This window comes from Ranitomeya variabilis, chromosome 5 (assembly GCF_051348905.1).
Source record: "Ranitomeya variabilis isolate aRanVar5 chromosome 5, aRanVar5.hap1, whole genome shotgun sequence".
Taxonomy (NCBI): domain Eukaryota; kingdom Metazoa; phylum Chordata; class Amphibia; order Anura; family Dendrobatidae; genus Ranitomeya; species Ranitomeya variabilis.
The window spans coordinates 547,378,800-547,395,434 of NC_135236.1; positions in this window are offsets into that span (position 1 = coordinate 547,378,800).

Sequence of the window (16,635 nt, forward strand, 5' to 3'; positions counted from 1 at the left end):
GGCAGGGGCAGACAGACACCTTTAGTAGGCCGGAACAGCCAATTGCATTTTTAAAAATGGTAATTTGGAACTGAAGGTTGAAGCTCAGCTTTATTCAGTTGAGGACAACACCAGGCAGGGGCAGACAGACACCTTTAGTAGGCCGGAACAGCCAATGGCATTTTTAAAAAAGGTAATTTGGAACAGAAGGTAGAAGCTCAGCTTTATTCAGTTGAGGACAACACCAGTCAGGGGCAGACATTCACATTTAGTAGGCCGGAACAGCCAATTGCATTTTTAAAAATGGTAATTTGGAACTGAAGGTTGAAGCACAGCTTTATTCAGTTGCAGTTTCTTGGCAATAATATAAAGAAGACGAGACAGGACAACACTCGTTGGATGCCATATCTGTGTTTTCACTGGAAAAAAAACTGTCATTTAACTACTTGTAGGAGAAAGTTTTTGTAGCTGGAGGCCACTTTTTGTATTGTACCAGTTTTTGGTTGTATGTTTGGAACTGAAGGTTGAAGCTCAGCTTTATTCAGTTGAGGACAACACCAGGCAGGGGCAGACAGACACCTTTAGTAGGCCGGAACAGCCAATTGCATTTTTAAAAATGGTAATTTGGAACAGAAGGTTGAAGCACAGCTTTGTTCAGTTGAGGACAACACCAGGCAGGGGCAGACAGACACCTTTAGTAGGCCGGAACAGCCAATTTTTTTTAAAAAACAGCAGTTAGTAAGAGGCAGAAGGTAGAAGCTCAGCTTTATTCAGTTGAGGACAACACCAGGCAGGGGCAGACAGACCCCTTTAGTAGGCCGGAACAGCCAATTGCATTTTTAAAAATGGTAATTTGGAACTGAAGGTTGAAGCACAGCTTTATTCAGTTGCAGCTTCTTGGCAATAATATAAAGAAGACGAGACAGGACAACACTCGTTGGATGCCATATCTGTGTTTTCACTGGAAAAAAAACTGTCATTTAACTACTTGTAGGAGAAAGTTTTTGTAGCTGGAGGCCACTTTTTGTATTGTACCAGTTTTTGGTTGTATGTTTGGAACTGAAGGTTGAAGCTCAGCTTTATTCAGTTGAGGACAACACCAGGCAGGGGCAGACAGACACCTTTAGTAGGCCGGAACAGCCAATTTTTTTTTAAAAACAGCAGTTAGTAAGAGGCAGAAGGTAGAAGCTCAGCTTTATTCAGTTGAGGACAACACCAGGCAGGGGCAGACAGACCCCTTTAGTAGGCCGGAACAGCCAATTGCATTTTTAAAAATGGTAATTTGGAACTGAAGGTTGAAGCTCAGCTTTATTCAGTTGAGGACAACACCAGGCAGGGGCAGACAGACACCTTTAGTAGGCCGGAACAGCCAATTGCATTTTTAAAAATGGTAATTTGGAACTGAAGGTTGAAGCTCAGCTTTATTCAGTTGAGGACAACACCAGGCAGGGGCAGACAGACACCTTTAGTAGGCCGGAACAGCCAATTGCATTTTTAAAAATGGTAATTTGGAACAGAAGGTAGAAGCTCACCTGTATTCAGTTGAGGACAACACCAGGCAGGGGCAGACATTCACCTTTAGTAGGCCGGAACAGCCAATTGCATTTTTAAAAATGGTAATTTGGAACTGAAGGTTGAAGCTCAGCTTTATTCAGTTGAGGACAACACCAGGCAGGGGCAGACATTCACCTTTAGTAGGCCGGAACAGCCAATTGCATTTTTAAAAATGGTAATTTGGAACTGAAGGTTGAAGCTCAGCTTTATTCAGTTGAGGACAACACCAGGCAGGGGCAGACAGACACCTTTAGTAGGCCGGAACAGCCAATGGCATTTTTAAAAATGGTAATTTGGAACAGAAGGTAGAAGCTCAGCTTTATTCAGTTGAGGACAACACCAGGCAGGGGCAGACAGACACCTTTAGTAGGCCGGAACAGCCAATTGCATTTTTAAAAATGGTAATTTGGAACTGAAGGTTGAAGCACAGCTTTATTCAGTTGCAGTTTCTTGGCAATAATATAAAGAAGACGAGACAGGACAACACTCGTTGGATGCCATATCTGTGTTTTCACTGGAAAAAAAACTGTCATTTAACTACTTGTAGGAGAAAGTTTTTGTAGCTGGAGGCCACTTTTTGTATTGTACCAGTTTTTGGTTGTATGTTTGGAACTGAAGGTTGAAGCTCAGCTTTATTCAGTTGAGGACAACACCAGGCAGGGGCAGACAGACACCTTTAGTAGGCCGGAACAGCCAATTGCATTTTTAAAAATGGTAATTTGGAACTGAAGGTTGAAGCTCAGCTTTATTCAGTTGAGGACAACACCAGGCAGGGGCAGAAAGACACCTTTAGTAGGCCGGAACAGCCAAAGGCATTTTTAAAAATGGTAATTTGGAACAGAAGGTTGAAGCACAGCTTTGTTCAGTTGAGGACAACACCAGGCAGGGGCAGACAGACACCTTTAGTAGGCCGGAACAGCCAATTTTTTTAAAAAAACAGCAGTTAGTAAGAGGCAGAAGGTAGAAGCTCAGCTTTATTCAGTTGAGGACAACACCAGGCAGGGGCAGACCCCTTTAGTAGGCCGGAACAGCCAATTGCATTTTTAAAAATGGTAATTTGGAACTGAAGGTTGAAGCTCAGCTTTATTCAGTTGAGGACAACACCAGGCAGGGGCAGACAGACACCTTTAGTAGGCCGGAACAGCCAATTGCATTTTTAAAAATGGTAATTTGGAACTGAAGGTTGAAGCTCAGCTTTATTCAGTTGAGGACAACACCAAGCAGGGGCAGACAGACACCTTTAGTAGGCCGGAACAGCCAATGGCATTTTTAAAAATGGTAATTTGGAACTGAAGGTTGAAGCTCAGCTTTGTTCAGTTGAGGACAACACCAGGCAGGGGCAGACAGACACCTTTAGTAGGCCGGAACAGCCAATGGCATTTTTAAAAATGGTAATTTGGAACAGAAGGTAGAAGCTCAGCTTTATTCAGTTGAGGACAACACCAGGCAGGGGCAGACATTCACATTTAGTAGGCCGGAACAGCCAATTGCATTTTTAAAAATGGTAATTTGGAACTGAAGGTTGAAGCACAGCTTTATTCAGTTGCAGTTTCTTGGCAATAATATAAAGAAGACGAGACAGGACAACACTCGTTGGATGCCATATCTGTGTTTTCACTGGAAAAAAAACTGTCATTTAACTACTTGTAGGAGAAAGTTTTTGTAGCTGGAGGCCACTTTTTGTATTGTACCAGTTTTTGGTTGTATGTTTGGAACTGAAGGTTGAAGCTCAGCTTTATTCAGTTGAGGACAACACCAGGCAGGGGCAGAAAGACACCTTTAGTAGGCCGGAACAGCCAAAGGCATTTTTAAAAATGGTAATTTGGAACAGAAGGTTGAAGCACAGCTTTGTTCAGTTGAGGACAACACCAGGCAGGGGCAGACAGACACCTTTAGTAGGCCGGAACAGCCAATTTTTTTAAAAAAACAGCAGTTAGTAAGAGGCAGAAGGTAGAAGCTCAGCTTTATTCAGTTGAGGACAACACCAGGCAGGGGCAGACCCCTTTAGTAGGCCGGAACAGCCAATTGCATTTTTAAAAATGGTAATTTGGAACTGAAGGTTGAAGCTCAGCTTTATTCAGTTGAGGACAACACCAGGCAGGGGCAGACAGACACCTTTAGTAGGCCGGAACAGCCAATTGCATTTTTAAAAATGGTAATTTGGAACTGAAGGTTGAAGCTCAGCTTTATTCAGTTGAGGACAACACCAAGCAGGGGCAGACAGACACCTTTAGTAGGCCGGAACAGCCAATGGCATTTTTAAAAATGGTAATTTGGAACTGAAGGTTGAAGCTCAGCTTTGTTCAGTTGAGGACAACACCAGGCAGGGGCAGACAGACACCTTTAGTAGGCCGGAACAGCCAATGGCATTTTTAAAAATGGTAATTTGGAACAGAAGGTAGAAGCTCAGCTTTATTCAGTTGAGGACAACACCAGGCAGGGGCAGACATTCACATTTAGTAGGCCGGAACAGCCAATTGCATTTTTAAAAATGGTAATTTGGAACTGAAGGTTGAAGCACAGCTTTATTCAGTTGCAGTTTCTTGGCAATAATATAAAGAAGACGAGACAGGACAACACTCGTTGGATGCCATATCTGTGTTTTCACTGGAAAAAAAACTGTCATTTAACTACTTGTAGGAGAAAGTTTTTGTAGCTGGAGGCCACTTTTTGTATTGTACCAGTTTTTGGTTGTATGTTTGGAACTGAAGGTTGAAGCTCAGCTTTATTCAGTTGAGGACAACACCAGGCAGGGGCAGACAGACACCTTTAGTAGGCCGGAACAGCCAATTGCATTTTTAAAAATGGTAATTTGGAACAGAAGGTTGAAGCACAGCTTTGTTCAGTTGAGGACAACACCAGGCAGGGGCAGACAGACACCTTTAGTAGGCCGGAACAGCCAATTTTTTTTAAAAAACAGCAGTTAGTAAGAGGCAGAAGGTAGAAGCTCAGCTTTATTCAGTTGAGGACAACACCAGGCAGGGGCAGACAGACCCCTTTAGTAGGCCGGAACAGCCAATTGCATTTTTAAAAATGGTAATTTGGAACTGAAGGTTGAAGCACAGCTTTATTCAGTTGCAGCTTCTTGGCAATAATATAAAGAAGACGAGACAGGACAACACTCGTTGGATGCCATATCTGTGTTTTCACTGGAAAAAAAACTGTCATTTAACTACTTGTAGGAGAAAGTTTTTGTAGCTGGAGGCCACTTTTTGTATTGTACCAGTTTTTGGTTGTATGTTTGGAACTGAAGGTTGAAGCTCAGCTTTATTCAGTTGAGGACAACACCAGGCAGGGGCAGACAGACACCTTTAGTAGGCCGGAACAGCCAATTTTTTTTTAAAAACAGCAGTTAGTAAGAGGCAGAAGGTAGAAGCTCAGCTTTATTCAGTTGAGGACAACACCAGGCAGGGGCAGACAGACCCCTTTAGTAGGCCGGAACAGCCAATTGCATTTTTAAAAATGGTAATTTGGAACTGAAGGTTGAAGCTCAGCTTTATTCAGTTGAGGACAACACCAGGCAGGGGCAGACAGACACCTTTAGTAGGCCGGAACAGCCAATTGCATTTTTAAAAATGGTAATTTGGAACTGAAGGTTGAAGCTCAGCTTTATTCAGTTGAGGACAACACCAGGCAGGGGCAGACAGACACCTTTAGTAGGCCGGAACAGCCAATTGCATTTTTAAAAATGGTAATTTGGAACAGAAGGTAGAAGCTCACCTGTATTCAGTTGAGGACAACACCAGGCAGGGGCAGACATTCACCTTTAGTAGGCCGGAACAGCCAATTGCATTTTTAAAAATGGTAATTTGGAACTGAAGGTTGAAGCTCAGCTTTATTCAGTTGAGGACAACACCAGGCAGGGGCAGACATTCACCTTTAGTAGGCCGGAACAGCCAATTGCATTTTTAAAAATGGTAATTTGGAACTGAAGGTTGAAGCTCAGCTTTATTCAGTTGAGGACAACACCAGGCAGGGGCAGACAGACACCTTTAGTAGGCCGGAACAGCCAATGGCATTTTTAAAAATGGTAATTTGGAACAGAAGGTAGAAGCTCAGCTTTATTCAGTTGAGGACAACACCAGGCAGGGGCAGACAGACACCTTTAGTAGGCCGGAACAGCCAATTGCATTTTTAAAAATGGTAATTTGGAACTGAAGGTTGAAGCACAGCTTTATTCAGTTGCAGTTTCTTGGCAATAATATAAAGAAGACGAGACAGGACAACACTCGTTGGATGCCATATCTGTGTTTTCACTGGAAAAAAACCTGTCATTTAACTACTTGTAGGAGAAAGTTTTTGTAGCTGGAGGCCACTTTTTGTATTGTACCAGTTTTTGGTTGTATGTTTGGAACTGAAGGTTGAAGCTCAGCTTTATTCAGTTGAGGACAACACCAGGCAGGGGCAGACAGACACCTTTAGTAGGCCGGAACAGCCAATTGCATTTTTAAAAATGGTAATTTGGAACAGAAGGTTGAAGCACAGCTTTGTTCAGTTGAGGACAACACCAGGCAGGGGCAGACAGACACCTTTAGTAGGCCGGAACAGCCAATTTTTTAAAAAAAACAGCAGTTAGTAAGAGGCAGAAGGTAGAAGCTCAGCTTTATTCAGTTGAGGACAACACCAGGCAGGGGCAGACAGACCCCTTTAGTAGGCCGGAACAGCCAATTGCATTTTTAAAAATGGTAATTTGGAACTGAAGGTTGAAGCACAGCTTTATTCAGTTGCAGCTTCTTGGCAATAATATATAGAAGACGAGACAGGACAACACTCGTTGGATGCCATATCTGTGTTTTCACTGGAAAAAAAACTGTCATTTAACTACTTGTAGGAGAAAGTTTTTGTAGCTGGAGGCCACTTTTTGTATTGTACCAGTTTTTGGTTGTATGTTTGGAACTGAAGGTTGAAGCTCAGCTTTATTCAGTTGAGGACAACACCAGGCAGGGGCAGACAGACACCTTTAGTAGGCCGGAACAGCCAATTGCATTTTTAAAAATGGTAATTTGGAACTGAAGGTTGAAGCTCAGCTTTATTCAGTTGAGGACAACACCAGGCAGGGGCAGACAGACACCTTTAGTAGGCCGGAACAGCCAAAGGCATTTTTAAAAATGGTAATTTGGAACAGAAGGTTGAAGCACAGCTTTGTTCAGTTGAGGACAACACCAGGCAGGGGCAGACAGACACCTTTAGTAGGCCGGAACAGCCAATTTTTTTTAAAAAACAGCAGTTAGTAAGAGGCAGAAGGTAGAAGCTCAGCTTTATTCAGTTGAGGACAACACCAGGCAGGGGCAGACCCCTTTAGTAGGCCGGAACAGCCAATTGCATTTTTAAAAATGGTAATTTGGAACTGAAGGTTGAAGCTCAGCTTTATTCAGTTGAGGACAACACCAGGCAGGGGCAGACAGACACCTTTAGTAGGCCGGAACAGCCAATTGCATTTTTAAAAATGGTAATTTGGAACTGAAGGTTGAAGCTCAGCTTTATTCAGTTGAGGACAACACCAGGCAGGGGCAGACAGACACCTTTAGTAGGCCGGAACAGCCAATGGCATTTTTAAAAATGGTAATTTGGAACTGAAGGTTGAAGCTCAACTTTGTTCAGTTGAGGACAACACCAGGCAGGGGCAGACAGACACCTTTAGTAGGCCGGAACAGCCAATGGCATTTTTAAAAATGGTAATTTGGAACAGAAGGTAGAAGCTCAGCTTTATTCAGTTGAGGACAACACCAGGCAGGGGCAGACATTCACATTTAGTAGGCCGGAACAGCCAATTGCATTTTTAAAAATGGTAATTTGGAACTGAAGGTTGAAGGTCAGCTTTATTCAGTTGAGGACAACACCAGGCAGGGGCAGACAGACACCTTTAGTAGGCCGGAACAGCCAATGGCATTTTTAAAAATGGTAATTTGGAACTGAAGTTTGAAGCTCAGCTTTGTTCAGTTGAGGACAACACCAGGCAGGGGCAGACAGACACCTTTAGTAGGCCGGAACAGCCAATGGCATTTTTAAAAATGGTAATTTGGAACAGAAGGTAGAAGCTCAGCTTTATTCAGTTGAGGACAACACCAGGCAGGGGCAGACCCCTTTAGTAGGCCGGAACAGCCAATTGCATTTTTAAAAATGGTAATTTGGAACTGAAGGTTGAAGCACAGCTTTGTTCAGTTGAGGACAACACCAGGCAGGGGCAGACAGACACCTTTAGTAGGCCGGAACAGCCAATTTTTTTAAAAAAACAGCAGTTAGTAAGAGGCAGAAGGTAGAAGCTCAGCTTTATTCAGTTGAGGACAACACCAGGCAGGGGCAAACCCCTTTAGTAGGCCGGAACAGCCAATTGCATTTTTAAAAATGGTAATTTGGAACTGAAGGTTGAAGCACAGCTTTGTTCAGTTGAGGACACCAGGCAGGGGCAGACAGACACCTTTAGTAGGCCGGAACAGCCAATTGCATTTTTAAAAATGGTAATTTGGAACTGAAGGTTGAAGCTCAGCTTTATTCAGTTGAGGACAACACCAGGCAGGGGCAGACAGACACCTTTAGTAGGCCGGAACAGCCAAAGGCATTTTTAAAAATGGTAATTTGGAACAGAAGGTTGAAGCACAGCTTTGTTCAGTTGAGGACAACACCAGGCAGGGGCAGACAGACACCTTTAGTAGGCCGGAACAGCCAATTTTTTTTAAAAAACAGCAGTTAGTAAGAGGCAGAAGGTAGAAGCTCAGCTTTATTCAGTTGAGGACAACACCAGGCAGGGGCAGACCCCTTTAGTAGGCCGGAACAGCCAATTGCATTTTTAAAAATGGTAATTTGGAACTGAAGGTTGAAGCTCAGCTTTATTCAGTTGAGGACAACACCAGGCAGGGGCAGACAGACACCTTTAGTAGGCCGGAACAGCCAATTGCATTTTTAAAAATGGTAATTTGGAACAGAAGGTTGAAGCACAGCTTTGTTCAGTTGAGGACAACACCAGGCAGGGGCAGACAGACACCTTTAGTAGGCCGGAACAGCCAATTTTTTAAAAAAAACAGCAGTTAGTAAGAGGCAGAAGGTAGAAGCTCAGCTTTATTCAGTTGAGGACAACACCAGGCAGGGGCAGACAGACCCCTTTAGTAGGCCGGAACAGCCAATTGCATTTTTAAAAATGGTAATTTGGAACTGAAGGTTGAAGCACAGCTTTATTCAGTTGCAGCTTCTTGGCAATAATATATAGAAGACGAGACAGGACAACACTCGTTGGATGCCATATCTGTGTTTTCACTGGAAAAAAAACTGTCATTTAACTACTTGTAGGAGAAAGTTTTTGTAGCTGGAGGCCACTTTTTGTATTGTACCAGTTTTTGGTTGTATGTTTGGAACTGAAGGTTGAAGCTCAGCTTTATTCAGTTGAGGACAACACCAGGCAGGGGCAGACAGACACCTTTAGTAGGCCGGAACAGCCAATTGCATTTTTAAAAATGGTAATTTGGAACTGAAGGTTGAAGCTCAGCTTTATTCAGTTGAGGACAACACCAGGCAGGGGCAGACAGACACCTTTAGTAGGCCGGAACAGCCAAAGGCATTTTTAAAAATGGTAATTTGGAACAGAAGGTTGAAGCACAGCTTTGTTCAGTTGAGGACAACACCAGGCAGGGGCAGACAGACACCTTTAGTAGGCCGGAACAGCCAATTTTTTTTAAAAAACAGCAGTTAGTAAGAGGCAGAAGGTAGAAGCTCAGCTTTATTCAGTTGAGGACAACACCAGGCAGGGGCAGACCCCTTTAGTAGGCCGGAACAGCCAATTGCATTTTTAAAAATGGTAATTTGGAACTGAAGGTTGAAGCTCAGCTTTATTCAGTTGAGGACAACACCAGGCAGGGGCAGACAGACACCTTTAGTAGGCCGGAACAGCCAATTGCATTTTTAAAAATGGTAATTTGGAACTGAAGGTTGAAGCTCAGCTTTATTCAGTTGAGGACAACACCAGGCAGGGGCAGACAGACACATTTAGTAGGCCGGAACAGCCAATGGCATTTTTAAAAATGGTAATTTGGAACTGAAGGTTGAAGCTCAGCTTTATTCAGTTGAGGACAACACCAGGCAGGGGCAGACAGACACCTTTAGTAGGCCGGAACAGCCAATTGCATTTTTAAAAATGGTAATTTGGAACAGAAGGTTGAAGCACAGCTTTGTTCAGTTGAGGACAACACCAGGCAGGGGCAGACAGACACCTTTAGTAGGCCGGAACAGCCAATTTTTTTTAAAAAACAGCAGTTAGTAAGAGGCAGAAGGTAGAAGCTCAGCTTTATTCAGTTGAGGACAACACCAGGCAGGGGCAGACAGACCCCTTTAGTAGGCCGGAACAGCCAATTGCATTTTTAAAAATGGTAATTTGGAACTGAAGGTTGAAGCACAGCTTTATTCAGTTGCAGCTTCTTGGCAATAATATAAAGAAGACGAGACAGGACAACACTCGTTGGATGCCATATCTGTGTTTTCACTGGAAAAAAAACTGTCATTTAACTACTTGTAGGAGAAAGTTTTTGTAGCTGGAGGCCACTTTTTGTATTGTACCAGTTTTTGGTTGTATGTTTGGAACTGAAGGTTGAAGCTCAGCTTTATTCAGTTGAGGACAACACCAGGCAGGGGCAGACAGACACCTTTAGTAGGCCGGAACAGCCAATTTTTTTTTAAAAACAGCAGTTAGTAAGAGGCAGAAGGTAGAAGCTCAGCTTTATTCAGTTGAGGACAACACCAGGCAGGGGCAGACAGACCCCTTTAGTAGGCCGGAACAGCCAATTGCATTTTTAAAAATGGTAATTTGGAACTGAAGGTTGAAGCTCAGCTTTATTCAGTTGAGGACAACACCAGGCAGGGGCAGACAGACACCTTTAGTAGGCCGGAACAGCCAATTGCATTTTTAAAAATGGTAATTTGGAACTGAAGGTTGAAGCTCAGCTTTATTCAGTTGAGGACAACACCAGGCAGGGGCAGACAGACACCTTTAGTAGGCCGGAACAGCCAATTGCATTTTTAAAAATGGTAATTTGGAACAGAAGGTAGAAGCTCACCTGTATTCAGTTGAGGACAACACCAGGCAGGGGCAGACATTCACCTTTAGTAGGCCGGAACAGCCAATTGCATTTTTAAAAATGGTAATTTGGAACTGAAGGTTGAAGCTCAGCTTTATTCAGTTGAGGACAACACCAGGCAGGGGCAGACATTCACCTTTAGTAGGCCGGAACAGCCAATTGCATTTTTAAAAATGGTAATTTGGAACTGAAGGTTGAAGCTCAGCTTTATTCAGTTGAGGACAACACCAGGCAGGGGCAGACAGACACCTTTAGTAGGCCGGAACAGCCAATGGCATTTTTAAAAATGGTAATTTGGAACAGAAGGTAGAAGCTCAGCTTTATTCAGTTGAGGACAACACCAGGCAGGGGCAGACAGACACCTTTAGTAGGCCGGAACAGCCAATTGCATTTTTAAAAATGGTAATTTGGAACTGAAGGTTGAAGCACAGCTTTATTCAGTTGCAGTTTCTTGGCAATAATATAAAGAAGACGAGACAGGACAACACTCGTTGGATGCCATATCTGTGTTTTCACTGGAAAAAAAACTGTCATTTAACTACTTGTAGGAGAAAGTTTTTGTAGCTGGAGGCCACTTTTTGTATTGTACCAGTTTTTGGTTGTATGTTTGGAACTGAAGGTTGAAGCTCAGCTTTATTCAGTTGAGGACAACACCAGGCAGGGGCAGACAGACACCTTTAGTAGGCCGGAACAGCCAATTGCATTTTTAAAAATGGTAATTTGGAACAGAAGGTTGAAGCACAGCTTTGTTCAGTTGAGGACAACACCAGGCAGGGGCAGACAGACACCTTTAGTAGGCCGGAACAGCCAATTTTTTTAAAAAAACAGCAGTTAGTAAGAGGCAGAAGGTAGAAGCTCAGCTTTATTCAGTTGAGGACAACACCAGGCAGGGGCAGACAGACCCCTTTAGTAGGCCGGAACAGCCAATTGCATTTTTAAAAATGGTAATTTGGAACTGAAGGTTGAAGCACAGCTTTATTCAGTTGCAGCTTCTTGGCAATAATATATAGAAGACGAGACAGGACAACACTCGTTGGATGCCATATCTGTGTTTTCACTGGAAAAAAAACTGTCATTTAACTACTTGTAGGAGAAAGTTTTTGTAGCTGGAGGCCACTTTTTGTATTGTACCAGTTTTTGGTTGTATGTTTGGAACTGAAGGTTGAAGCTCAGCTTTATTCAGTTGAGGACAACACCAGGCAGGGGCAGACAGACACCTTTAGTAGGCCGGAACAGCCAATTGCATTTTTAAAAATGGTAATTTGGAACTGAAGGTTGAAGCTCAGCTTTATTCAGTTGAGGACAACACCAGGCAGGGGCAGACAGACACCTTTAGTAGGCCGGAACAGCCAAAGGCATTTTTAAAAATGGTAATTTGGAACAGAAGGTTGAAGCACAGCTTTGTTCAGTTCAGGACAACACCAGGCAGGGGCAGACAGACACCTTTAGTAGGCCGGAACAGCCAATTTTTTTTAAAAAACAGCAGTTAGTAAGAGGCAGAAGGTAGAAGCTCAGCTTTATTCAGTTGAGGACAACACCAGGCAGGAGCAGACCCCTTTAGTAGGCCGGAACAGCCAATTGCATTTTTAAAAATGGTAATTTGGAACTGAAGGTTGAAGCTCAGCTTTATTCAGTTGAGGACAACACCAGGCAGGGGCAGACAGACACCTTTAGTAGGCCGGAACAGCCAATTGCATTTTTAAAAATGGTAATTTGGAACTGAAGGTTGAAGCTCAGCTTTATTCAGTTGAGGACAACACCAGGCAGGGGCAGACAGACACCTTTAGTAGGCCGGAACAGCCAATGGCATTTTTAAAAATGGTAATTTGGAACAGAAGGTTGAAGCTCAGCTTTGTTCAGTTGAGGACAACACCAGGCAGGGGCAGACAGACACCTTTAGTAGGCCGGAACAGCCAATGGCATTTTTAAAAATGGTAATTTGGAACAGAAGGTAGAAGCTCAGCTTTATTCAGTTGAGGACAACACCAGGCAGGGGCAGACATTCACATTTAGTAGGCCGGAACAGCCAATTGCATTTTTAAAAATGGTAATTTGGAACTGAAGGTTGAAGGTCAGCTTTATTCAGTTGAGGACAACACCAGGCAGGGGCAGACAGACACCTTTAGTAGGCCGGAACAGCCAATGGCATTTTTAAAAATGGTAATTTGGAACTGAAGTTTGAAGCTCAGCTTTGTTCAGTTGAGGACAACACCAGGCAGGGGCAGACAGACACCTTTAGTAGGCCGGAACAGCCAATGGCATTTTTAAAAATGGTAATTTGGAACAGAAGGTAGAAGCTCAGCTTTATTCAGTTGAGGACAACACCAGGCAGGGGCAGACCCCTTTAGTAGGCCGGAACAGCCAATTGCATTTTTAAAAATGGTAATTTGGAACTGAAGGTTGAAGCACAGCTTTGTTCAGTTGAGGACAACACCAGGCAGGGGCAGACAGACACCTTTAGTAGGCCGGAACAGCCAATTTTTTTAAAAAAACAGCAGTTAGTAAGAGGCAGAAGGTAGAAGCTCAGCTTTATTCAGTTGAGGACAACACCAGGCAGGGGCAGACCCCTTTAGTAGGCCGGAACAGCCAATTGCATTTTTAAAAATGGTAATTTGGAACTGAAGGTTGAAGCACAGCTTTGTTCAGTTGAGGACACCAGGCAGGGGCAGACAGACACCTTTAGTAGGCCGGAACAGCCAATTGCATTTTTAAAAATGGTAATTTGGAACTGAAGGTTGAAGCTCAGCTTTATTCAGTTGAGGACAACACCAGGCAGGGGCAGACAGACACCTTTAGTAGGCCGGAACAGCCAAAGGCATTTTTAAAAATGGTAATTTGGAACAGAAGGTTGAAGCACAGCTTTGTTCAGTTGAGGACAACACCAGGCAGGGGCAGACAGACACCTTTAGTAGGCCGGAACAGCCAATTTTTTTTAAAAAACAGCAGTTAGTAAGAGGCAGAAGGTAGAAGCTCAGCTTTATTCAGTTGAGGACAACACCAGGCAGGGGCAGACCCCTTTAGTAGGCCGGAACAGCCAATTGCATTTTTAAAAATGGTAATTTGGAACTGAAGGTTGAAGCTCAGCTTTATTCAGTTGAGGACAACACCAGGCAGGGGCAGACAGACACCTTTAGTAGGCCGGAACAGCCAATTGCATTTTTAAAAATGGTAATTTGGAACAGAAGGTTGAAGCACAGCTTTGTTCAGTTGAGGACAACACCAGGCAGGGGCAGACAGACACCTTTAGTAGGCCGGAACAGCCAATTTTTTTAAAAAAACAGCAGTTAGTAAGAGGCAGAAGGTAGAAGCTCAGCTTTATTCAGTTGAGGACAACACCAGGCAGGGGCAGACAGACCCCTTTAGTAGGCCGGAACAGCCAATTGCATTTTTAAAAATGGTAATTTGGAACTGAAGGTTGAAGCACAGCTTTATTCAGTTGCAGCTTCTTGGCAATAATATATAGAAGACGAGACAGGACAACACTCGTTGGATGCCATATCTGTGTTTTCACTGGAAAAAAAACTGTCATTTAACTACTTGTAGGAGAAAGTTTTTGTAGCTGGAGGCCACTTTTTGTATTGTACCAGTTTTTGGTTGTATGTTTGGAACTGAAGGTTGAAGCTCAGCTTTATTCAGTTGAGGACAACACCAGGCAGGGGCAGACAGACACCTTTAGTAGGCCGGAACAGCCAATTGCATTTTTAAAAATGGTAATTTGGAACTGAAGGTTGAAGCTCAGCTTTATTCAGTTGAGGACAACACCAGGCAGGGGCAGACAGACACCTTTAGTAGGCCGGAACAGCCAAAGGCATTTTTAAAAATGGTAATTTGGAACAGAAGGTTGAAGCACAGCTTTGTTCAGTTGAGGACAACACCAGGCAGGGGCAGACAGACACCTTTAGTAGGCCGGAACAGCCAATTTTTTTTAAAAAACAGCAGTTAGTAAGAGGCAGAAGGTAGAAGCTCAGCTTTATTCAGTTGAGGACAACACCAGGCAGGGGCAGACCCCTTTAGTAGGCCGGAACAGCCAATTGCATTTTTAAAAATGGTAATTTGGAACTGAAGGTTGAAGCTCAGCTTTATTCAGTTGAGGACAACACCAGGCAGGGGCAGACAGACACCTTTAGTAGGCCGGAACAGCCAATTGCATTTTTAAAAATGGTAATTTGGAACTGAAGGTTGAAGCTCAGCTTTATTCAGTTGAGGACAACACCAGGCAGGGGCAGACAGACACATTTAGTAGGCCGGAACAGCCAATGGCATTTTTAAAAATGGTAATTTGGAACTGAAGGTTGAAGCTCAGCTTTGTTCAGTTGAGGACAACACCAGGCAGGGGCAGACAGACACCTTTAGTAGGCCGGAACAGCCAATGGCATTTTTAAAAATGGTAATTTGGAACAGAAGGTAGAAGCTCAGCTTTATTCAGTTGAGGACAACACCAGGCAGGGGCAGACATTCACATTTAGTAGGCCGGAACAGCCAATTGCATTTTTAAAAATGGTAATTTGGAACTGAAGGTTGAAGGTCAGCTTTATTCAGTTGAGGACAACACCAGGCAGGGGCAGACAGACACCTTTAGTAGGCCGGAACAGCCAATGGCATTTTTAAAAATGGTAATTTGGAACTGAAGTTTGAAGCTCAGCTTTGTTCAGTTGAGGACAACACCAGGCAGGGGCAGACAGACACCTTTAGTAGGCCGGAACAGCCAATGGCATTTTTAAAAATGGTAATTTGGAACAGAAGGTAGAAGCTCAGCTTTATTCAGTTGAGGACAACACCAGGCAGGGGCAGACCCCATTAGTAGGCCGGAACAGCCAATTGCATTTTTAAAAATGGTAATTTGGAACTGAAGGTTGAAGCACAGCTTTGTTCAGTTGAGGACAACACCAGGCAGGGGCAGACAGACACCTTTAGTAGGCCGGAACAGCCAATTTTTTTAAAAAAACAGCAGTTAGTAAGAGGCAGAAGGTAGAAGCTCAGCTTTATTCAGTTGAGGACAACACCAGGCAGGGGCAGACCCCTTTAGTAGGCCGGAACAGCCAATTGCATTTTTAAAAATGGTAATTTGGAACTGAAGGTTGAAGCTCAGCTTTATTCAGTTGAGGACAACACCAGGCAGGGGCAGACAGACACCTTTAGTAGGCCGGAACAGCCAATTGCATTTTTAAAAATGGTAATTTGGAACTGAAGGTTGAAGCTCAGCTTTATTCAGTTGAGGACAACACCAGGCAGGGGCAGACAGACACCTTTAGTAGGCCGGAACAGCCAAAGGCATTTTTAAAAATGGTAATTTGGAACAGAAGGTTGAAGCACAGCTTTGTTCAGTTGAGGACAACACCAGGCAGGGGCAGACAGACACCTTTAGTAGGCCGGAACAGCCAATTTTTTAAAAAAAACAGCAGTTAGTAAGAGGCAGAAGGTAGAAGCTCAGCTTTATTCAGTTGAGGACAACAACAGGCAGGGGCAGACCCCTTTAGTAGGCCGGAACAGCCAATTGCATTTTTAAAAATGGTAATTTGGAACTGAAGGTTGAAGCTCAGCTTTATTCAGTTGAGGACAACACCAGGCAGGGGCAGATAGACACCTTTAGTAGGCCGGAACAGCCAATTGCATTTTTAAAAATGGTAATTTGGAACTGAAGGTTGAAGCTCAGCTTTATTCAGTTGAGGACAACACCAAGCAGGGGCAGACAGACACCTTTAGTAGGCCGGAACAGCCAATGGCATTTTTAAAAATGGTAATTTGGAACTGAAGGTTGAAGCTCAGCTTTGTTCAGTTGAGGACAACACCAGGCAGGGGCAGACAGACACCTTTAGTAGGCCGGAACAGCCAATGGCATTTTTAAAAATGGTAATTTGGAACAGAAGGTAGAAGCTCAGCTTTATTCAGTTGAGGACAACACCAGGCAGGGGCAGACATTCACATTTAGTAGGCCGGAACAGCCAATTGCATTTTTAAAAATGGTAATTTGGAACTGAAGGTTGAAGCACAGCTTTATTCAGTTGCAGTTTCTTGGCAATAATATAAAGAAGACGAGACA